At 28.9% G+C, this 25,899-nt stretch overlaps 1 protein-coding gene across 1 annotated transcript in view; it reads left to right on the top strand.

Moving 5' to 3' along the window:
* Positions 1-2,723: 2,723 nt before the first annotated feature.
* The window catches only part of LOC129966157 (S-antigen protein-like), a 126,439-nt gene continuing 103,263 nt past the window's right edge, over positions 2,724-25,899 (top strand). Inside the window, exon 1 of the mRNA XM_056080551.1 lies at positions 2,724-2,839. The gene's annotated coding sequence lies outside the window, so the exon portion shown is untranslated. The remainder of the gene's footprint in view (positions 2,840-25,899) is intronic.

The following is a 25,899-nucleotide window of genomic DNA, read 5'->3' as shown; positions in this document are numbered from 1 at the left end:
GATACATTTGAAAATATTCGATAAATGAAAATTTCGATATAGAAAAATACATGTTACAAATTTTCATGATTTTCTTACTACGAAAATTTATTCAGAGAAAATTCTCCAGACTTAAATGAAAACAAAATTAAATTACCAATAAATGTATTTTCAAAAAAAAAAAAAAAAAATTAACACATTTATTTTTTAATTTAAAATTTTCTACTAAATAGTAAATATACTAAAATGCATTTTCAGTTATACCCCACCCTACCTGTTCTCATTTACATATGAAAATAATTCGAATTTAATGGAAAAATTTATTATCAATATTGAATTATTACTTATTTCATATCTTCTTTATGACTTCATGTCTAAATAAATTTTTGCTCAATATATAGATATTTGAATCAAAACCTGCATCCTTTTTTTCTGATGAAATTTTGAGTTCATGAAAAAGTTCGATGTATGGTGTTTCAACAATATCCCTGTTCTAGTCTTAGACTTAGTTATCGGATTAAGAGTAGTTTTTTAATAGGAATGTCAGCTATTTGTTTTTAGGAATAGTATTGTTTAATAGGAATGTCATATAATAACAATCAGAAAAAGATTCTCGACAGTTGAATGTCATATACTAACAACCAGAAAAAGATTCTCGACAGTCGAATGTCATATACTAACAACCAGAAAAAGATTCTCGACAGTCGAATGTCATATACTAACAACCAGAAAAAGATTCTCGACAGTCGAATGTCATATACTAACAACCAGAAAAAGATTCTCGACAGTCGAATGTCATATACTAACAACCAGAAAAAGATTCTCGACAGTCGAAAATTATATACTAACCATTAGGAGAAGATTCTTGCCAGTCATACAGAATGGTCTTTACACAAAGGAAGCAAGTATCCGCAAATCAGCAAGCAAATCATTTTTTGTTAACATTATAAATAATCGAAATGTATTCAGACATATATTTAGAGAATCTAGCATCTTTTTTCTTTGTATTTATCTACTATTCCCCTCTGTATCCCATAAGCATATACCAGGAGGGGGGGGGCTAGTGTAGAGAAAATGCGACGAATCCTCGGAAATCACGACAATCCTCAAGCGTGATTACTCATCCCTTCGGCATCCACATGTAGTGACGAATTTTGGAGCTTTCTTTGTCTCCAAATAAATCGAAAATTTGACACAAATTTATAATTTTGGCAGAAACATTCATACCCAATTTTACTTATCTTAATAGTTGGGCTCCAAGCTACTGACTTCACATATCCACGAATATACAGATGAAAAAATTGACACAGCTTTACCATATTTGGTCCAAAATGTAATACAAATTTACAGTTTCGGTTATATATCTTTATACCAAGCTTCAACCATGTAACCATGTATCTTTTATACTTTTGAACTATCGTATTCTCAAGTATATGGATAGATGCAAGGACAGACTTCCATTTGTGAGGATTTCGTAAAAGGCTTGATAGAAATCAATTATGTCAATCAATCATTTGATGCAAAGACTACGCACCAAATTGCATATTTCAAGTTTTAGCTATATTTTTCACATATGTATATAGACAGATTTAGTCCCAAAAATGTCTTCAAACTTAGAAAGATCTGAAATGTTGAGATTTGATTCTTTTAACGATTTCAGTACTTTCTCATCAGAAGTTCATTTATGATATGTTAAGTCAGCCATCTGACTCTCCGACCCGCCAGGAAGGCAAACGGATTTAAACCATAAAACTGAATGACCGGAGCGCCGCAACAGCAACACTGGCGGGAACTGTGGTTGAGTCCTTAGGGCCATTACCGGCCACGGTACAACCCTCCCCGAAGGAAGTACGTCCCGTCATCGATGGTAGGAGTCAGATCCCCCACCTATTTATGTATCCTCCAGGGTGGCGAGATCCAATCACCATGCCGGAAGCATCTCGTCCTCATTTCGAGGTACCCCCGGGTGTTTATATGATATGTTAAAACAGAACTTTTCCAAAGAAAGTTTTTTACCACTATTAAATTTTTTAATTATCTTTTTCACATATATATAGACAAATTTAATTCCACAAATGTGTCCTTTAGACTAGCCTGAAATGCGGAGATGCATCAAAATCTAGATTTCGAATTTTTTTACTATTTCAGTATTCTATACTTCATATAAGGGTTGTTAAAATATAACCTTTTTCAAAGAAAACTTAATCACTAAGACTAATTTGAACCCCCATTATAATTCAGTAGCTAATATTTAACTTCTTGTTTATTAATATCTTACAAACCAATTTCCTCAAAATGCTATTGTTGATCTTAGCATGCCAAGAGGCTTCTTTTACAAATGCAAACACATTCACGAATAACGAATGCACCTAAACTTCGATTGCTAAGGCGATTAGTGACAAAAAGAACTTTCATACATCAAAGGAATGGGAACAATCGCAGTGCATCCTCCTCCCACGCATCTCCGTTCATTTCCCAACCATCCTCCTGAAAACAATATTTTCCACCCCAAACTCTTTGCCCTTAGCTTTTCCACCTTCTACAAATCCAATTGAAGCAAAAGCAAAGAAACGAAGTGTGAAAGGAGCAGTAAAACGTATCTAAAAAAAGAAAATAGAACTCTTTGAGTAACTGTGATTGGAGTGCTGGCGTTGCTCAAAGGACCAATCGGAGAGAGCCATTCGGTTCGTGGGACGTAACAGGCAGCGAGCGCGCGCTTGACTAGGAGCAAGCGGAGGTTATAAAGCGCGGATTCCGCTATTTCAGATCTCGAAATTTTCGTCTGACGCCAGTCATACAGAAGCAGACGATTTTCACATCATTGCCAGCTGTCTCTTGCCAAATATCGTCTTCACTGTAGGTAAGTGCGAAAATATTTAAGGTTTCGAATTGCATACTTGTAAAAAGGAGAGAAAATTGATAACCTCTTCTTTTTATACAAGAAGTCAGCATTTTTAAGAGACAAAATAATATTTTCCGACGTCGACAAAATGAAAACTTAGAGACTTATTTTATCTGAATTATTCTTATAAAAAGGAAATGAATAATAAAAGTTATTGAGACTTTCATGCAAGAAATTTAAATTTAAATTAACCATTTAAAATACTTTATTACGTTAAGAAAATGAAAAGTTAAAAAATATCTTAACTTAAAAAAAACTCGACGAAGAATTTTTCGTAATATATAATAAAAATCAACGTTTGAGATAATATTGATATACTGAATTAATTACTGTAAAGTTAAATTCATTATCGTTCTATTATTTAAGTGCCACAAATTTAAAATCTATGAAAATTAAATATTGTAAATTGAAAATTAAAATATCGTAAGTAATGCGACGTAGGAAATTTATGATTTTTAAAATATTGCATTATTACGACATAAAAATCATCATCAATTTTAAATCAATATATAATGTATTCTGTAAGTCAAAAAATATGATTTTGGTTCTAGTTAATGACGTAGCAAATTGAATATTCTTCTGTTCCTTATAATTTGTTTTTACGAATGGTAAAATGCACAAGAATTTTGTATTCGAGCCAAGTATCCAGACTTTGAATATTTTAGCCCTTAATCTGTTTCTGTTAATGGCTATAAAAATCAATATATGTAATATCAATAGCTGCAGCTATTAAATCAATATCGATTTCAATTTTTTTTCCATTTTTATCTGAAAGTTATTAAATTCATGCGTCAGAATATTCGACAAATAATTATCCTTATAATATACATATTCTTATTTCGTTCACATGAATAGATATGCTAATAAATTACAGTTGAATTTCTATATATCGAATATTAAGACTTACTGAAAAAATTTCGATTCATAGAAACTTCGATGTATAGAAATTTAAATATAAAATAAGTAGTATGAATTTTTTTATCACTTTCTTATAAAAAACAAATATTTATAACTGATTTTCATATTCAAAGACTTAAAAATTTCAAGTATTATAGAAATTTATTTTTAAAAATGTGTTCAGTTGATGATTTTTTTGAAACTCTTGATACATTGTCACCAAACTTTCACACTTTTTTCCCTACATTTTTATTTTTTGTTTCGTTTTCTGCTCCTTTTATAAAGATGAATTTCTTATTCACTATTTAAGATATCCGTTTAGAGAACACCTTCAAGACATGGAATTTAAAGCTAAACTAAATTTAAAATAAAAATCTTCCTGCATATTAGGAAGGTATTCATTGAGCAAAAAGTGAGAAAAACAGAAGCCACCGGCAAATGATAATGAACTTTCCGTTAAAGATTACTAAACATTAGAGAATTTCTATTGCAGTAATTATTGGTGAAATGTTTTCTCTTTCTTATTTAATTTACATTCCTTCTTATGAAAGAATCAATGACCATTTTTTTATTGAGATAGGTATATATGTTTTTGGTTCCGAAACGTTTCGCTGTATTATATTAGAAATATATATTGTATTAGAAATATAGAAATTAAATTGGATATACAGAAATTATTTTTATATTTAAAAATGAATAGTTCTGAAAAAGCCAATATATTAACGCTTGATATATAAAGAATCCGTTTCAATTTTAATTCTTAAAATTATCATAAGAATAACGGTCAAATACTATTTGAATCGTTATTTTTTTTAATTACATAGAGAATCAAGAAGAAAGAACAAAATCACATTTGAATTTTCCAATCTGTTTTTGTAGTCAATGTTACGGATGCTATATCAATAAATTTCTTTCTTCAACGTACCGTATTGTATAGTTGTTATAAACTAAATTATTTAAATTTCGCTAAAATTAAATATGTAAAATGAAAATGAAATATCCCCTTGCTTCTATTAAATCTGTAAAAAAATAATATTGCTTCTATCCGTCTTCTTTGCAACGTTCAAAAAATTATTGCAAACATCTCAGAAACATTTAAAGCAGAGTAAATATTTGTTGAAGCGAATGCACCATATATAGTGCTTGTTTTCTTCTTTATAAACGTAATCGCCTCGAATAATGTAAAATTATTAAAAGAGATTGTTTTAAATCATAATTTCTGTTCTTTCTGCAAGATTCTCAACAAAAAACAATTATTTATTTCAAATTACATAAATTAGTTGGTAAGTATTACCACGTATTATCTTCCTAATAAGTTGTTTTATTAATTATCAAACTTCATTTTTATGAAACACTGACTAGTTTTAATTAAAAGATTCGCGAATGTTACTATTTTCAATGTTGCTCTTTATATTTTGTAAATGATTATTTGAGGGCTTTCTCGATAGAATATTCCCAAGCCAAAGTTCAACAAAGGCGAGAATTCCGATACATTTACGAGTCATTTCTTGAAAATGCATGGAAATTGCTATTATCACTATTTTAAAAGAAAAATGGAACTGAACATTTATTTTTTATAAATAACTTTTTATGTTACTTCAATTCACTTCACTGTAATAACATTTAAAAACTTTCACACCGAGACATTCGGCTAAAACCCAAATTTGTCACCTTAATACGAACCAGTGGTGATTATCTCAACAAAATTTTCTGGAACCTCCACTCATTTTCTTATTTATTATGAACTGCACTGGCGAATAATTGTTACAAAAGAGCTTATAAACGCGCGATCTTTGGTGATTAGTCGCTGAGTGACGATTAATAAACAAATGACAGAAAAACCGAATATGTATTTTAGATATTATTTTCCTGATTGATTAAAATCAAAATCTTATGTAGTTCTATAAATGTAGTCACAAAATCAAATGACTAAATTTCATATATTTAAGCCATTGCGTTTTTGAGTTACCGCTTTTACATGCTTGTGAAAGCGGTGACTAACAGACCGTCAATTCCTTGACGGATTTGGCTTTATTTTTGATGCATCTTTCATGTTTAGATCTTAAATCTTGGAACTGAAATTGTCTCGGACTTAAGTTAACATAATAACTTACTGTTTGAACGAATTTCGTTCCAAACTCGACAGAAGTCTATTAATCTGGAATAAAGACTGGAAACCAAATTACACTCCTCTAGCTCAAAGCGTTTTTGAGTGATAGTGTTCAAAGATAGACAGATAGCTGTAATTTCAGAAATGTGTTTTACAGATTCATTGAGATCTGAAAAAGGGAGTCAGAATATTTTGACGATTACAATTACTTCTATTTACATACTTCGTATATAAGAATCTAAAAATTCGGTAACTTTAACCCTTTCTAGGGCCATGGGAAGTATGCTTCCCAACAAAAATATCAATCTTTGTATGAAATTATGTAGGTTGGCATCAGTTCTGACACATTTTTTTAGAAAGACAGAAACTTAGATGCTTCAGTTCTTTATCTCAGACAAAATGATGTGTCTAGATTTGTCACTTAATTATTAATTAACCAAATTAATTCATTAATCAAATTAAATTTATCTAATAAGCTAAATGAATCCCTTTTCTTATTCTGATTTCAAGCCTAAAAATATTTTAACATAATATGACTAGAAAAAAAATGTCCGTTTAAAGGGTTAAAGAAAAAGGATCAAACCAATGGGTGTGTTCTCTTCTAAGCTTTTCCATATGTTAGACGTTTGAGCATTTTATTTCCTTTTTTTTTTGTGAAAGACTGCATTCCTTGAAAGTTTATCGTGGGTTAGGAAGACAGCTATATAAAGAATACATTGCATTTTGGTTTAATTGAACAATGAAAAAAAATTATAAACTTTGGACGCCTTTATTTCAATCGAATAGCACCAAATTTCATTGCAAATCTATAATTTTGTCCAAAAGACGTATAAAATTTCATTTATTTAATTCATTGTGCTGTTGGGATATCGTTTTCACATGTATCAGAATTTATAAACCAACATACAGTCACAACGTTTGACAAATTTGATAGATACACACATATTTTCTGCGATGAAACAATATATTAAATTTCATTTACTTTGCGTTGCACTTTGCGTTTTCAAAATATGGTGTACACCCTCATACGAACATGGTGACAACACTTCACCTGATTTCGTCCAGTGTTTGATAGAGACCTACGAATTGGATGGTATCGATTTCATCACTTTATACCAATGTGTTTTTGAGTTATTTTATTCACAAATATAATTCCAACCAGCGGGAGTGGTTTTTCAAACACTTTCTCTTATACTCTCTAATAAACTTGTCATGTCGGAAATTGTCCTTCAGGGCATTGGCGTACAATAGTTACGAAATATTAACCATTTGCATGAATGTAGTATTTTTACTGAATCTATCGAGTGATCCTTGGTGCCTTTTTTGGCGATTAATCCCAGGCAAGCGTTAATAGTGTCCAAAACTCGAATATGTGCTTTATCGCGTTTCTCTGGGCATATTGCAGAAATTAGACAAAACTACACTTGTAGTCACAAAATCTTTTACTAAATTCAATTTGTTTAAGTCATTGCGATTTTGAGTTGTCGCGTTTTCATGTTTTGAAATGGGCCGCGGTGGCTTGGTGGTAAGGTCTCAGCTTCGGAACTGGACGGTTTCAGGTTTGAGACTCGATTCCACCAAAGAACCGGCGTGTAAACGGGTCTGGTACACGTTAAACCGTCAGGGTCAAATGTCCTCCCGCTGGTGTGGTGTGGTGAGGGTGGTTCCAGCTCAGGTGTCGTTCTCGTCGTCTGACCGAGATTCACTAATTACGAGGTCCATCCCAAAATAGCCCTAGTGTTGCTTTAAAAAGCGGGACATTAAAATAACTAAACTAAGCTTTAAAAAAAATGTTTCTGAAAGTACAGATAGACTGACGGTCACCCCCTCATCGGATATGACGTGAAATTTGGAGGATATCTACACTACAGATATTAAATATGTGTACCGAATTTTATCCGTCTAGTTCTCTTTGTGTTTTTAATTATAGTTTTAACTTATATTTGAATGGCTGAACAGACAGACCTCCTCTAAACAGATTTCACTCAAAATTTGATAGAAATTTGCTAATTTTGTGTCAAGATCGTATACCAAATTTCATCCATCTAGCTTTCTGTTACCTTTGTCACAAATATACATTTTCCAGGAATGAATTTTTTGAGCTGAGGGAGGTATGAAGTGTGGAAATTCGCCAAAATCTCGAGTTCGATTTTTTTTTTTTTTTTTTTACTATTACTAAATTTTTTTTTTGTACTATGTATAAGAGAAAGTAAAAATATCTTTTCCGGACTCGGCGAAGTCTGAAACTTGGAAATTAGTTAAAATCTTGAAACTGAATTTTTTTTGATGATTCGAATACTTTCTCTTTGTATACTTCATAAATGCAAAAAAAAAAAAAAAAAAAAAAAATCTAGGCTTCTGTACTGCAAGTTCGGTTAACAGAGATAGTGGTTGGCAAAGGCTGGATAATCGACGTCCTGCCGCACATATTTTTATTCAAATTCCTTAAAAGAATGTGGTTTTTTTTTTTAGTATTTTTAAAGTTTCTCTTATTTCTGGGCAAGCCCGATGTCGCATAGAGGTTATATCTCGGCTTCTGATTCGGAGATGTTGAGGTCGAAATTCGATTTCACAGGAGATCCGTCATGCTTAGTGCATGAGAAATTTGTATTCGTATATTCAATTTTTTTTTTTACAGTAGTGCGAAAGTTTGGTAGCGGGTTAAAATTCCCGTTGATTTTAAGCTGAATGCCTGAATTATAAATGTACTTTTTACGACTGATACTAACACTTGTTTTAAATTTTCTAATTAAATTTTTCTCATTACTTACGGGTTTTTAATTCACAGTAATTAATACAATTAAGAAAAAAAAATGTTGGTGAAAAGTATCGAATTAATTTATTATGCTAACAAAAATCTGGCAACGTTTTTCGGATTGAGAGTTAATATTTAATAACAGCATTTTAGGACATGCAATTACTGGGCAAATTTCGATGAAATTCAATTTGAAAATTTATAGAGTTTTTAAATTTTGAAAAGATAAATTTCATGTTTTTTTTCTGCAGTGCTAACCAATGACAGTATTAATTTGAAATATATATATATACGAATTGGAAAAAGATTACAGATGACTGAACTTCGTTAGGAAAAAAATGGCAAAATAAATATTCGTAAGGAATATTTTGATAAATATTTTGCGAAATTATTGTGTCACCTTCTTAAAATGTGAAACTGATATTTAATAGAAAGGAAACTTAGCGTTAAGTAACAACATTATTGGTTCGTTATTTGTTCTTTATTACATCATTCTTTTTCACTTTACCGTCGACAAAATAAAAAAAAAAGTAATAATAAAATATTATAACTGTTAAGAAATTCGATCAGGAAATTTTGTTGTATCACCACTTTTCAGATGTTCCCAAATCCAAAAAAAAAAACAAAAAAAACACACTTTTAGTAGTATGCCATTTTGTTTATGTGTAGAGTAATACGAAAACGTTTTGAGCTAAATGGATGAAATTTGGTAAATGGCCATCACACCAAATATGTTGACACTCTTGCATGGAGTGTGGGAAATAAAAATCTGTGCACTCTTTCCGTTCATAACTTAGCCTATATACTACGATTTCTATATGGAGAAGATGGGTGATGGCATTTGTATTAGAGGCTATGCGAAAAAGTTCATTCCTGCTGCTTATAACTGCAAAACACACAGAAAAAAATCATTATAATAGTCAAAAATCATAACAATAGCTGAAAACTTTTTATTGAAATTCCATGCCTAGACCTTACCTGGTAAAAATAAAATGTTTTCTGATTTATGCCTCTTTGTGAACATGTTATTTCAAAATTGAAATAAGCTAGATGAATAACATTTTGCATATGGTCTTCTTCACTAAAATTATTTATTTGCCACCAGATTTGGACAAATGTCGAAAACCAAAATTTTGTCTGCATTTTCACTGACATACATATACTTAACTCAAAAACGTAAAGGGATTGATGAATGCCTTTTTATAAAAAATTTTTTATCACATGAGTTGTATCAAGCTTTCGATCAGAATTGAATTGATATCTGTATCAAATTTTTGACCAATTGCATCTGCTATTGGATTGTTTGTCAGCATATTTAGCCTTTAGCATGTAAATGCTATTATTCAAAACCGCAATAAAATAGATAAATGAAATTTGATATATAGGGATACCTTGGAAAATTATAGATTTGTATAAAATATTACAAACAACAAGTTACTGGAGCTCTAATATGTCCTCGTACTATAGTGAAACTATATATATATATATATATATATATATATAACGCTTTGTCAGACTTCTATAGCTTTAAAATAAAAAGTTTTTTTTTAAAAAAATATCTCATTGGAAAATTTATTTAAAGGATAATGCTTATAGGCTGAATAGAATCTGAAATTACGTGAAGTAACATTTGCTCAAAATTCTCTATTGAGAAAATATTCTATTGGCTGAGGTATTAAGGCTATTAAGGGACTGCTTAGATACTGAGTCTGACTAGAGAGATTTCTTCAAAATACCTATTAAATTTTTAAATAAAAATTAATCAGATCTGTAACGACATTCCTCGATAACTTTGGAATATGTCTTTTCAGAAAAAATAGTTTCTATATTAAAATTTAAAAATTTAGGTTTTCAGTTGTATAAATTTTACTAAGCGCAATTGTTTCTGTAATTTAAATAAATATTAACTTAATTTTAAGAATATTTTACAATATTTTTCATTGTTTTTATTGGATTTATACTCGCGCGTCAACAGGATATTAAGTAGCAAGTTATTGCTGAATTAGATTTAAGAATGGATTTTGAATGCAAAATAAAGGCAGAAGAAACAAATAGAAGCAATAAGATCCTTCGATGTTTCAGATAAGAGTTTGAATTTTTTTTACCTAAATATTTTCCATAGTGGTGCACTCATTTTAGATTTAAAGTTAATAAAGCATTGATTTGAGCGTAAACATAATAAAAGAATATTCCCTATTATTTTTAATTAAAAATAATTTTAATCTTTCTGTATTCACTAATCAAATAAAATACTTTTAATGGAAAACATATTTGGTTTATATATTATTCTTGTTACAAATATTAAATTGTAATTAAGAAAATCTGCTTTGAGAATAAAAATGCTTCATTCCATGTTTATATTTGTCTTTCAATATTTCGAGAACAGACGCAGTTTAGTAAATTCATAGAAACATTTGTATTTAACCTGTTGGGATGTTATGGAGACATATATTGACTAATAAGTTCAGCTTTGACTGCAATGCTCTTATGATAAAAATTTCTTATGAGAAACTATTTAACTAATTGAGTTAAATTTTTAATGAGATTATTTGTTGCTTCAATATAGGAAATTTTGTTATTACAAACTCTTTTTATCCTGTTAAACTGTGAGAAAATTAAATTTTTGAAAATTTCAGAGTTTAGATTAGAATGGTAATTACAAAGTTTCGTTACTTCAAAGTTGAATTCATCCCTTTTATTGTAGATACCAACTATTGTTTTATCATTAGCAATTTCGATTTTTAAATCCAGAAAGGTATCTTCAAGTTGATTTTTATTTGTTTCTGTTAGAATTAAATATTTTGGATAGCAATTAGTCACAATATTGGTATCATCTAAGTTTATCAAAAATAAGTCATCAATATACCTCCAACCATTTATTAAATTATATTTAATTATTTTTTTCTTATAGTAAAGTGAGAAAATATTGGCTAAAGCACTTGAGAAAGCTGTTCCCATTGGAAAGCCCTTTACTTGTTTAGAAAAATTAAATCCATTAAAAATGCAATTTCTAGTAATATTAAAATTGCATCATTCTAGCCAGTTATTTTTAGTAATAACAACTTCATTTAAATATTCTTCATATATAAAAGTACAGACATTTATTAATTTTTCATGAGGCAGATTGCTGTATAAATTTTCGAAATCATAAATATGAAGTTTATTAATGTTGTTATCTTTAAGAAAATCCAAACTTCTTTGTTACTATTAATTATAAAGTTATCTTCATCTTTGATTTTGTCCAGGATAATTTTTAAGTATTTAAAGAAATGTTTATCCGTAAATTAATTATAAATGCCAGTGCTACAAGTCACGAATCTCAATTTTAATGGGGTTTTTTTTATGAAATTTAACTTTTGGAACAAATAAGGATAATTTAGAGAGCAAGTCTTAATTTTGCGGTTTCGCGAAAATAACCAATAATGCTTATATTTTACTACACACACACACACACACACACACACACACACACACACACACACACACACACACACACACACACACACACACACACACACACACACACACACACACACACACACACACACACTTTTGTTGGTATGTTCCTACCACATTAACGAGTTTGCTTCCTACTACTGTGAACTGCTAAGCATAATTAATATACACATACAGCATCATTTCTAACTATAGAAAGCCACTGCAATCATAAAAAACTGTATATATAACATTATGGATCGCACTGTTTGTTAACTCTACCTGTAATAGGAGATTCGACATGAGGTTAAGTGTTAGATGTTCTATTTTACTGGATGTCAACTCCACTGAGAGACATGTCAAATACGGGGAAGAGAAATAAATTTCTGATTTAGGAGTTGGTTATCACTTTCTTGATGGGCATGGAAAATGTCTGTAATTGTATTACCTCTTCTCAAAAGATGGGATATCCTTCCATCGGAGTGGTTGTACCGCACTGGCGATGGCCATTAATACTCACCATAGTTCTCGCCCCAGTGCTGCCGTGGCGATTGTTATTCAGGTTAGCTCAAATGCCTTGGCAAAGTGAAGGATAGCTGCTTTGCAGTTACTGGAAGATAAGTACTGAGAAATCATTTTGATATAGGTTTTAGTAACTTTTTGCTCAAGCTTTACAAATCGATTACATAAAACAACCTCCTTGAATGTGGAGATGGTCCAAGACCTAGTGACATCGTGCGTCATTTTTGATGGCTTTTGTTTAGTTATATTTTTAATCTTTTATAAAAAAAAGATTAATTGTAATGAAAGACTATTGCAAGAAAGGTTTCGTAATTTTAAACCATGGTTAGACGACGAGACGAAACTTCAGTAAACTCTCCTTCTAAGTTTCCGCGCAATACCAGCTGGGGGAGGGTATATTTTGCCCCTATAAATGTAGGGTGCTTCAAACTTTCTTACTCCATGCTATTATAGTGGAATAAGGCCTCGGCCTAGTGGCCGAGACCTCACCATTATGTCACCAAAGCCTCTTTTCATTGAAATGAATGGGATGTGAAAGTTTGAAGGAGAAAGTCGTAAATCTGATTGTAATTCGAAATTTAGGCGTCTGTTTTAAAATGGCATTCCTGTTGCTTCAAAAGATGATGTTAATGTAAATAAAATAAAGAAAATCTTTAAAAAATCGTGAGATGTTAAGCATGTATCATTATTTCACACTGGAGTTCCTTTCCAATTTATATAATAACAACAACAACAACAACGAAAATCTTGAATCTTGTAGCATAAACTAACTGAACTCTCTACTTATTCTTGTCTACTTTGCTCCCTGTCCTGAACTTATCAAAAAGATTTGCTAAGAAACGTTGGTAAGTTTGGTATTATGCGAAAATGTGACAACTTTCACAGTTTCAAAAACTTAAGTCAAGGATAAAAACAATACCAAATAATGTTTGTTTTGCTAGGCCATTAAGGTGTGAATTTCTTTCCAAGTAGCGTCGTTTAGATGATGGTCGTTACTGCAGTTCTTTTTCTGTAATATTACATGGCATTTAACTCTTCCACTTTCAGAAAGCTTCAAATATTCACCGAGACTCAGTCTGCATCTGGAAGATATTTTGGTCTTGAGCAGCATTAAAGAATGTAAAGCAGGGGATAAAACTGCATTCAATGAAGCTTACTACATTTTATTACCAAAAGTAAATGGGAAAAGGAAGGGTGTTAAAGGCATTTAGGTGTGTTTCATTGGCTCAACTTTTAAATCAGTTCCGTTAAGAATATACCCAAAGTTAAGGAACTGTAAGTGCTTTATTATTTTATATATCGGTGAATATAACAAAATAAAAAGTAGCAAAACGTATTGCTACAATAGGGTAAATTGTTATTTCTGTTATAAAACTCGATTAAAAGGGATATTTTTGTTTAAAAAAGAATAATTACATATAAAAAAACAAAATATAAAACTTTTTACTAGTACATTCAAGACAAGAATATATATATATTTTTTTGTTAAAAATTTGGATGTTAAAAAATCTTCAAAGCTTTAATCATTGATGCAATATTTAAATCAATATTTTAGTGAATTATTATTAACAATTATTGAATTAATTAATATACATTAATTGTATATTATTAATAAATTTATAATAAACCGTATCGTCTTATTTTAAATTACTGTCAATTACAAGGCTTTTCATCAGTACCCCTGATTTCTTATATTAACAATATATTGAAATCCACAGGTTCATGTTTATGAAATTTTGTACTTTTTGCCGTTCACAATACGCTAGGAAATTAGAGGGTTTTCCGTAGCCGATCATGCTTTCAGGATTCCACCTTAACATTAAACACACTGTCAGTTCTTCAATATCCTTGAATGACTACTAGAAAGCTGGTCATTTGATTTCTGACAGTCGATTTAATGCTCATTCCTTCCTCCATATTGCGCGATAACAAGTATTAAACCCCTCTGGTTGCTCAATCAGGGCAGGTGTAATTTCGATGTATGTTTTTATTATTTTATTTTGAATACATTATGAATTTACGATCGTCATTTTGATAATGAAATTTCGAATGAAAGTATAATTTTTTACTTTTTCGCACACACGGGTCACGAAATACATAAAATTGATCTAAGATATGACTTTCCTGATTTCTAGCAATCATATAAAGGCTAATAGAACTTAATAAACGTTTTTTTAAATATTAAAAACTTGATGTCCCATGAATTAACATGTGACACTAATCCAATTTTGAAATTAGCTCAGCTTCAATACAACGATAAGGTCAACAAAATGTTTTAGTCATTTTTGTCAATCATTTAAATATAAACATATACATAAATAAAATGAACCTCCCTCTTATTAAGATTTAACCGGCTATGAAATGAGAATGCTATTTCCACGAAGTCACATGACTATAAAGCATAATTTTAAAGTACCTCCTCCACTCCTCAATCAGAAAAGTTTTCATCTTTGAAAAGTGAAGTGGGTTAGGTTCATGGAAGCAGGCGATAATATTTCAGAAATATGCTGTCTTCTGCTTGGCTTTACAGGTGCAACGTGTTACAGTTAACGAAACTCTCGTAAAGAATTTTTGAAGCGCCTCTCGCTTAAATGATGATTTACTTGGAATAACTAATTTTAAAGTACCTAGAAGGTAGGATTTCTAGACAGAATTGTTTAAAGTGGGTGCTTCAGTTTTACAGAAGAGAAAGTATATTTCTAATTTTAAACACAATTCCCCAGCTGGTTCCGCTTGTTGGTATGTAAGCTTCGTACTCTCAAAACACAAATGAGAGTGTACTAGAATATTTAAAAGACCAAAAATAAATCATCATTTAGTAAAACGTGAAATATAATATGAAGATGTGCATAGATTGCGGGATATATTTCAGAATATTTATATTAAGGTGAAATGTATAAAATTTACTGTACCATTATTACGGAATAAGTTCATAATAGTTCAGTTGAAACTTTACTTTCTAAGTATATAAAGAAAACGTATTTAATCATAAAATTCCCGTCAGCAAGCTGGAAGGCAAAGATAGATTCCTTTACATCTGAGTTACTCTCTGGCAACATAAATTGTTGATGTTGAAATCGCTTGAAAATCGCTTTTCACTCCCTAACTTCTGAGATATTGCAGTTATCAAAAAACTTTAAATACAAAAGTTGTTTGAATTAAAAAGGCGCTAATTTGGCCGATTTAATTTTTTTTTCGATCTTCAGTATTAAGAAAGTTATAGCGAAATGAAAATTTCATCCCCCACTATTTCTGCCCCCTTTGAGCTAGATAGGTCATTTACCAACTCGTCCGAGGCTTTTACAGTTCTAACAACATATTACAAGCAGGTTAAAATCCAAGCAAAATTTCTCTAGTTATCCTGGTCATAAGATAACGTGAGCAAAGCGTTATACGTACGCACACACACGCAAGCAAACACATACACACACGCGCAAGCAAACGCATACACACACACACGCGTGTGCAAGCAAACAAACACACAGACATATTATAGAATATAAACTTTTGGACGAAAGCTAGTTTTGGATTCTAAGGACCATAATCAGTGAAGAACTGAAGAAATTTTCCCGAAGTTTTGTCATTTGAACCATTGCAACAGGCCGTCTTCCTGTAGGAATCTTCCCTAAAAAGAAATTTGGACTTGAGATTTTGTTAAATCTCTTCTTTTTAAAATTCCCTGAATTCGGAAAAACAGATTTTAAAAAAAATGTCTGTCTGTGAATGCAATAACTAAAAAATATGAAAAGTTTAATAAAATTAGAAATTCTATTAAAATCTTTACACCGAAACTCTAGGTTTCCCCCTCCTTTATTTTGAGTGAAATAGAGCAGTTAGAGGACTTCAAAAATGCCACAAGCTAGATAGATGAAACCTAGTAAGTGATTTTTTTTATTGCCATAATTGTAGTTCTGTGTCAGTTACTGGAAGAAATTTTTAGAAATTAAATTGTTGGCTTGTTTTAAAGTGAACACGATAATTTATAATACATAACTAGTTAATTAGCTAAATGAAATTTGGTTTGCGATCTTGGGGTTTATCATTTTCATTGTATAAAATTATAACATTCGTTTGATTTATAATAGATTTTGTATCCAACCTGTCAAAGTGGAATGATCCAAAATACATAATTGTTTCTTTTCAGTAATGAAAAAAGAATTCAAATATGACAAAGTACAGGGAAGAACTCTTCCGACGTCTATTTCTTAACGTTGTTTGAAAATTAGCTGAAAATGAAATTTATGAAAACATTACATTCAATGTATTTTCAAGTAGAATTCATCTTTCATCTAAAAGTATAATTTCTTTTTTACTCCACAGATTTAGAAATTAAAATCATTTGTATCGTTTTCAATCAAACGATTTTTTTTGATGTATTCATAACGCAATTTTATTCTTGTTTGGTATTTCGTGTTAGCTTTTAGAATAAATAATTTAGATATGCATAAGGATATTTTATTTTAAAGAGAAATTAAGTAAAAGATTGCCAGCTTGAATAACACATTTATATTGAACGTGATTGTGGTGAATGTAAAAATAAGCCGAATTTTCAATCAGTTAGCTCAAGCGTTTCTACACTAGACACTTATTTGCATTTTTATTTATTTTCGAAGAAGGAAAAAATTTATAAAATTACGAAATACCAATCAGAATATTTAATTATCTCTTGCAAATATAGACTGAAAATTCATTTAAATGCAGCGACTGTTCTCCAATTTAAAATTTGTAATTTTTTTATTTTAATAATTTGTGAATCATTTATAACAAAAGAATGACGACAATGTTTGCATTCAAACAGAACGTTTGCACAGGTTCAACATAATTATTTTCGGAATATTTCATTATATATATGTGTCATAATTTGTATATAAATATGATAAATATAGAATTTAGAATATTAATTACGAGTATAAAGTTTTTAATATTTATTATGTAACATATTTTCTTTTAAATTACTGACATTATTGGTGCGATCAGAAATAAGAATTAGAACTTCCATCTTAAATTTGATAGGCATGTGTTATCTTGTTGAAAGCTTATTGAAATACGTTTTCAGTATATATTTATAATTTATAATGAATTATTTAATGATATTTCTGAATGTGAAAATTGTTCAGATAAGACAGAAAGAAAAAGACCGAGAAAGAAATAAGACGAGTTATTATTATTATTATTATTATTTTGCCTTCATGTGTATATAGTATGTCCTTTTGAATAGGAAGTAGTAATATGAAGTTCGAATAGAAAATTTGAGGCGTCTATATAAAATGCGCCTGCTACTTATAAAATAGAAGTGTCTGTTAAGTGTACATTTAGAAATAAAATGTTCTCAGTAATATTTATAAATGATTATATTTTTTTTAACTTGATAATGCTTCCAGGGTCGATACGATCTGGATATTGCGTAATAGTTAAGTCTTATACATGATGTTAAAATTGTTTAAATTCTTCACTGGTTAGATTATGGTACGTAGAGCTCTCTGATTTCGTGCATTGTGACTTCTTGAATAATAAAAGCTGACTAAAAATGTGTGTAAATCTATTAAATATAGTAATTATAATTCATTATGAATATAAAGCATATAATATTCGTCGAACAACTTAATCGAAATGATCAAGTTTAATCTTTAATTACTTGGGACATGTCATTATACAAAAACCATTTTTACACAAGTTTAGATTTAAAAATTTAATTATTCAATTATGAAAATATTATTTCTATACATTTGTTTCCTAATTTTAATGAATTTTTAAAATATTTTTCATTGTTTTGGTTACTATATACATATTTGCAGGTGTTTTGTTAATATTGAACGCTTTTTCTGTGTACGTGTTATGGCTATTTTATAATTTAATATTAATTAAGAATAAATTTAATTATTAGACTATGAATTAAAAAAAAATTAATGCTTTCTTTTAAATTTTTTTCTCTTTTTAGAGATGTGAAGAGACTATGTTCTAAAGAAGACAAATTAATTCGAAATTTTTTCCAGATGTTTTTTAATTTTGAGGCTTCGATAGGATTGTCAAGTCCCCCATCCCCGAAAGACTACTTTTACTAAGAATGATTTATTTTAATATTTTAAAAAACTTGTGGGATGTATAAATCCAGTTAGGAGTAAAAAGGTTAAAAAATAAAATAAACCCTAAAATGTTATTATGTTGCTATATTTCGTAGTTAGAATATAGATTTGAAATTATATAAATATTTTAATTATGATACTGATTAATATTCGAATTTATTAATTCTAAATGAGATTTTAATATAAATATTATAATATCCTTTAAATGTGATTTTATTTCACTACAGAAATATAATTCTTTTTTTAAATGCAATAATTATTTTGATTTGTTTCTCCAAAAACTGATGTGGCCGATTATTCCTAAATTATTTGATCAGGCATGATAATAATTACTAGGTATAATAAGATTAAAAATCACGACATGAAATTAATTCGTAGATAAATTTAGATTCTTTCATAATTATAATCCTGATTGTCTTAAAAAGCCCAGCATTATGAGAAATAATTAAAAGAGAAAAATAATTTAGAAAAATAATATTTCGATGGCGTCATACCATTTATTGTAAGGTGATACTTTTGTGTTCAGTTGTTGTCAATGCATGAAAGAGGCCCTTATGGTTCAACAAAAGAGAACGGCTCATAATGGAAAAGCAGATACTATATATCCATGGTGACGATGCCTCTTGTTGTAACATCTTTCCATTAATGCAATGAAAGAAGTTAGTGATACTCTTGACATTATTTCTCAACAATATCCATCAAAAACCACTGCAGAGAGGATTTGGTCTCAGAGACTTCCCTTACTCTTTCAACAACATTTTAATAGAAATTTCAGAGGCTTGTAATGGGAAAAAAAGCGATAATGCTCCGATACTGAATAAAAACAAGTATTGTCTTACAGGACTGGTTAAATCATAATATATCGAAGGCTTCTAATAAATTATTAGAAGAGCAAGCGCAGTGAGACATGGAATGTTAACTAGTTATGAAATATTTAATAGACTATGCTATCATATTAGCCTAGATTTCAATACTTCATTCAAATTTGTAGATACTATAATAGGTAAATGCTAAACATGTTTACTTAGTTGCAGAGTGTGATGCAAAATAAAGTTGTAGAAATTAAAAAGGCAAATTAGGCAATAAAATTTGTTTTCAATATTTCCGCAATTACCACAATGTGATGCATTGTACTCTGATATTTTATTCCTTAAATATATTTAGCATCATTAAAAGGCTTTTGTGATCCAAATAATTTTTTTAAAAACTACACTTGAAAGAGGTGGAAATTCAAATGCCGTTCTTTCATTTGAGGAAGGTTAAAGTTAAAAGTTCCGTCCTAGAGTAGTAATTTCAAAATGGTAAAATAATCCAACTAAAATAAAGTTTGGATATCAGATATTAGAATACAAATGAAAAGTCTAAAGATCGTTTAGTTGTAAATTTGGTATGATTTGTTTTACTTACAAATGACTTAAATTTCATATGTCTTAACAGTTTTATATTTTGTATTGATTAGCTCTTGATAGACCTAGTTAAAAAAGGATTTATATCTAATTGTCTGTAAGTCTAAGTACTTTCTAGAAAGTTTTTTTTTAAACAATTGAAAAAAAAGGAAAAATTGATAGGACTTACTTCAGCATTTTATGTGCCGAATGTATTTCATAATAAAGGCTGTTTTCTTTTTTTACTTCATCAGAGACACATAAAAAATTCAGTTGCATGAAAATGGGTTTCTTCTAAATTCACGATTTCAAAACCTCTTTTACATTTTGAAATTTTATGTTCTGGAAAAATTTAGAGGAGAGCAGAAAAGTCTAGTCTAAAATGTACTAGCATGATGATATTTCTGCCTTTATTCATCTATTTTTATTTTATTTTTGAAGTTTGCTCTAAGTTATACAGACCTAATCTTGAACAAAAAAGAATTAATGTCTCTCAACCTTTATAGGAACAAAAATAGTAATTAAAGAAAAGCTTATAATAGATCACTTTAATAAAATATAAGCAATTAACTAGCAAAAGTATAGGAATATGGATAATTTAATACAAAGAAAAAAAGCTCTTTTACAGTATCTTTTATAAAATGTGCTCCAAAACCAATTTATGCTCTGTCCTTTTTTATGAGATTTTTATCGAAGATTTAATAAATTTTCAGAATAAAAAATTTTGTTTATCAAAATACATTTTTTATTGAATTAAAACAAACGAATAGTATTATAAAATTTTTGTAAAAATAGCTTTTTTCATCCAAAGCGCATTATTTTCATATGAGATTTTTGAAAAAACAGAAAAATCATGAGGAATTCAGTTATCATTAGAATCTATAAAATTGCAAATAGCTAACAAAAATTATTGTAATTTTTTACATTTAATTAAATTAAGAACTCAAAAAATGTAAAAATATAAATTTAATTTTTAGCACCTCTTATAAAATAACACCCCTCTTTTCTCCAAAAATTAAAGAAACATATTAATAAAAATCCATAGGTTTGTCATTTGAGAAAATATTTTTTTAAAGATTATATTTTAAAAAAATTAAATTTAAAAATTCCCAAATTTCTCTTTTATTTCACAAGAAATAAAAAAAATTAATTCTGCTAATGATTACATATTTTTTATGCTTACATAGTTTTTGAATACTGATTCTACCAAGTGATTAAAAGATTAAATGAAAGCGTTGTAGTGGCATAAAATAATTTGCTCACAATAAAAAAATCCAAGTCTACTGATTCTGTTTTTAACGTCATTTTGTTTATTAAAAAAACAGCTGTCTATTCGGTTGCATTTGTTTTTCTATTTGAGTTGTTTAGACATCATTTTAGAAGGAAAAAAAAACTTAAAATAAACAATGCTTATTTTGATGAATCATAACACTAAAGAGTTTTTAGTTAAAAGAGTTGTTAATATTTACGATTAAACTTGTATTCCGTGTTTAAATAAGATTCCTTTAAAATATAATAAAACTTATATATATTTGCTTATTTGAAATCTAGCAAAATATACCATCAAATATAAATTGTTTGCGATTTTGCACCATCAATGTTGTTTTGAATGAAATTATATTTGCCTACAAATCTTAATATTATTGATATTGAAATGTCTTTATTATTATATTTTTGATGTCATATTTAATTAATCGTAAACATACTGCAGTAAGATAAGCAGTTTATTCAAAATATGCGAAAAACAAGATATGTTTGTTTTTGAATCTATATTTGTCGCCGTTTTTTTTTATTGCTTGTTTACAAAAAGAAAAAAAAATGCCTGCCTATTCATTCTTAGCTGTTGTTTAATCCGTTTTTTGAAGAGAATAAAAAAGTAGAAAGTAATTGCTATGTTAAAATTTTTGCAAGAATAATCATTAATATACATTTAATGATTTTGCACAAAAGATTTAGTTTCAAATAACTTTTGTATGTTCATTATAAAATTCTCTGGAAGAATATATTTAATTTTTTTGTATTTGTAAAGATGGCAGATCTTATCAGCGGCTAATTATTATTATTGCTACTAATAATATAATCCTTTTTTCTTAGACTATATATATTTTAAAACACAATTATTTATGTTTGTATCAATTCACGAAAAAATAAAAATATTTCTTTGATATTTTTAATGCCAAATCTTATTTTTGTACTTCAATAAAAACAGCTATGAACACGGTAATTTATAACTGATAAGAGCTAGAAAATTGTAAATTGTTATGCAAGTTTCATATTGAAATTGAAGACTTTTATAGAATTAAAAGCTGTACATATAGAAAGAAGAAAAACTATATCCGTATAACAAAAAGATACAATAATCCAAATGGATAAAATTTGTCATTAAATTGATTTTTATTATTAGAACTATAGCCATGCATCAGATGTGAGTAAAACCAACCACTGTGTTTTGATGACTCAGAAGCATCATAACAAATTAGCTAAATGAAATTAGGTGTGAATGTTTGAAAATAGTAGCAGCATCTGCATCAATTTTTATATCTAGTTGGTAAATGGAAAAATGCCTAGATGATATTTGATTCTCATCAATGCATCACGGAAATTAGCACAAAATGAGGCATATTTTGAGATTTATGAAAAAAGGTAGAATATTTTAATAAGTATTTCACTAAGTTACTTTTATACATAATTTTTTTGTTTTTGGCAACCCTGGATTATTAATTTTCTTACTTTTTATCTATTAATACGAAATGCTGTTATTATGTTAACATTTATTTGGCAATAAAACTGGTGAAACTGAAAAGGGAATTTATGTATATAAATTCCTTTTAAATAAAATAAAAACTAAAAGAATTTATATAATAATTTAAATCTCCTTTCAGTTTGAAAAATATATATTTATTGTTTTATAAATAATTTATATAATAATAAAGAAAAAACTTGAAAAGGAATTAATAAGAATTTTTTTTTTATGTCAGTCCTTTAAAATTTAGATGATGTTTTTTAAAACTAAGTTTAAAAAAAAAGCGAGTCACTGTAGGACAGTATAAAAATAATGAAATTTTAAATCTGCTGTCTAAAAATTCATTTGGCATTTGTTTCGAAGCTTAACTGAGGTTTTATTCAGGAGAAAAAAAATTACAGTGTGTTCAATTTTTTTTTTTTTTTAAATATCACATGGACATTAAAAGAAATGGAATTTTAAAGCAAAAGTACAAACTTCATGATACACAACCGATCTTCCAAAATATTTCTCTGACCTACTTATGGAAGAAAAGTGTCTTATATCGTATGCGGAGGCAATGGAAGATAGCTCATGCCTTAGATCACAGTTCTGTTTCGAAATCCTTTAGCTTCTTCCCTCAATACTTTCCATTTTTTTCAACTTTTACCTTTACTTCACCTAAGATTTCTACGAAATTCTTTAATGGAATGGATATGCCCCCACAAGTACATTTTTATTTATTTAAAATGTTTTTGACGTCGTAAGTGATATAAAAATATATGAAAATGTAGATCCTTCCTGAGGGTCTCAGGTGATTTTGGATGAGGGGAAATATGCTACTAGTGACCATCACAAACTAGAGATTTGTCGGCTGGTTGCTTTTGAAAAAGGATTGGAAAAGATGGAAGTAGTTCTCACCAATATTACTGCTGAATATTTCTTAAAAAATAAATAGTAAACATCATTGGTTTACATTAAAATGGGTTTATTTTAAGTTGAAGAAAGCAACCTACATCTCTAAACTACAACCAAGTTGTAGTTATATTTCTCTCCATTATAGGTGGTTATTTTTTGTTTTATTTATAATTATTTCATAAATATAACCAGGTGACACTATAAAGGAGCTGATTCTATAAGAGAGTGTCGTTTCAATCAGAAGACAGTGAGGATGAGTAATGGTATAACGGAGAAACTTTATACGCAAGTATCATTATAACGGAAGAAACTATCAACATTTTTGGTGGTAAACCTCATTTAAACTGATTACGTCAATTAACCTGTTCAGGTTAATATTAATTGGGACAAGTCCCAATACGTTATTAATTTAAATGCTATTCATCCAATTAAGAAAATAGCATTGATTTATTTGCGATTATCCCAATTAAGCAAATTATGAAAATTTATCCCTTCCATCCCAATTAAGAAGTTTAGAGAGGGGGAGGGTGCAAGCTGAGGTGTCATCCTCGTCATCTAACCTCGGTTCAAAATTACGAGGTCCATCCCAAAATAACACTAATGTTGCTTTAAAACGGGAAGTTAATATAACCAACTCACTAACCCAAATAAGCAGAATATTCAGATAAGTTGGAGTTTTCCGATTTAAAAGAGAACTAATTATCTGGTTATTACCTCAGTTGTGATTATAATAATGCAATATGAGACATTACGAGGGGTGACAGAACATCTTTTGATAGCGTCAGTTTTTTCATATGTTGATATTACGAAGAGACGACGCTTTATGTATTTGGCATTATAGCAGGCTGACATTATAAAAAGTTGTCCTTTTTAATGACGTAGTGCTTTAAACATGTGACGGCATAATTTGATACAATAAAATTAATTCTATTATATTTTGATTCAAAAGAATGTTAATATAATAGGGTTACATTTTTAAAAAAGGTTGTGGCATAAAGAAGCGTTGAAAAAAGAGGAAGAAGTAATAACAAAATAGATATAATTTTTCAAATGCTGCAATGTTCAGTTCTGATAACAAAACCATCAAGAAATTTTCAGTTTAAAATAAAATTTATACCATGTGTTTTTAACATTTTTCTGATGTTGCAGAAAAAAAAGGCGAAATTTTTTTCATGCTCATTTTAAATCATTTCAAAACCCACTCTTTAATATATTTATGATCTTGGACATTTTCAACTGAAAACTAGCAATTAATTTAGCCATATGACTTCTAAAATGCAGATCAGATTCACAACCCATTTTGATTTCTGGGCTGTCAAAAACATAACTGCCTTTCAGATAGAATGAAATACAAACTAATATCATCTTTTGTAACATAAAAATCAGGAATCAATTTTTTTTAGATCTAACTTAGGGAAATCAGAATTAACATCAAAAAATTTGTATCTTTTTCACTCTTACTATTCTAAATCGAAGTTTGTAATCTAGGTTTTCCTGACTCGAATGACTTCTCCTTTGTTATTGCTCCATATTTTTTAAAATTTTCTGTCTCAGTAGTAACGCTTCTATTCATTTTCTAGAAACAATCCTTTTCCTCTCTTTTTCAGCGTCAAGTCTTTTTCTTTCTTTTTCTTTTTTACATTTTTTCTTTTTTTTAACCTTCAATTGTTCAATTTGGATGCAAACAATTCTATCATAAACATTGCATCATGACCTGAATTTTCCCAAATTGCATCCTTTAGTTCTACAGTTTTTATGTTATCTCCGATAATAATAATATCTAATTCAACAGCTAATTTCGTAAATCTTTGTTTCTTCTTTCAGCAAGATACGCCATTTTAAAAGCGATCAAAAATACGACATATGTATAATTACCATAATACACATCATATAAAGAGTTAGAATGCAAAAGTTAAGATTTTCACTTTTAGTCTAGATCGATTTAGTTTTCAATTTAGCGAGAATTAGATATTTGTAATTAATTGTGAATTCAATTTGATAAAAAGATTTCTTTAAATACTGAGCCCAGCCTCAAACTAGGGACCAATTTTTCAGGAATTTATAAAAGAATGTTTAATATTTACATCAAGCCATTTTACAATCAATTTTCTTTTTCTTAACTTGGACATACTATATTTTATAAATATCAGGTGCCAATGCATACGTTTCAAATATAATAACAAAGCAAACT

Source organism: Argiope bruennichi, chromosome 4 (genome assembly GCF_947563725.1).
Source record: "Argiope bruennichi chromosome 4, qqArgBrue1.1, whole genome shotgun sequence".
Lineage (NCBI taxonomy): Eukaryota > Metazoa > Arthropoda > Arachnida > Araneae > Araneidae > Argiope > Argiope bruennichi.
This window is presented reverse-complemented; position numbering and strand designations above follow the sequence as displayed.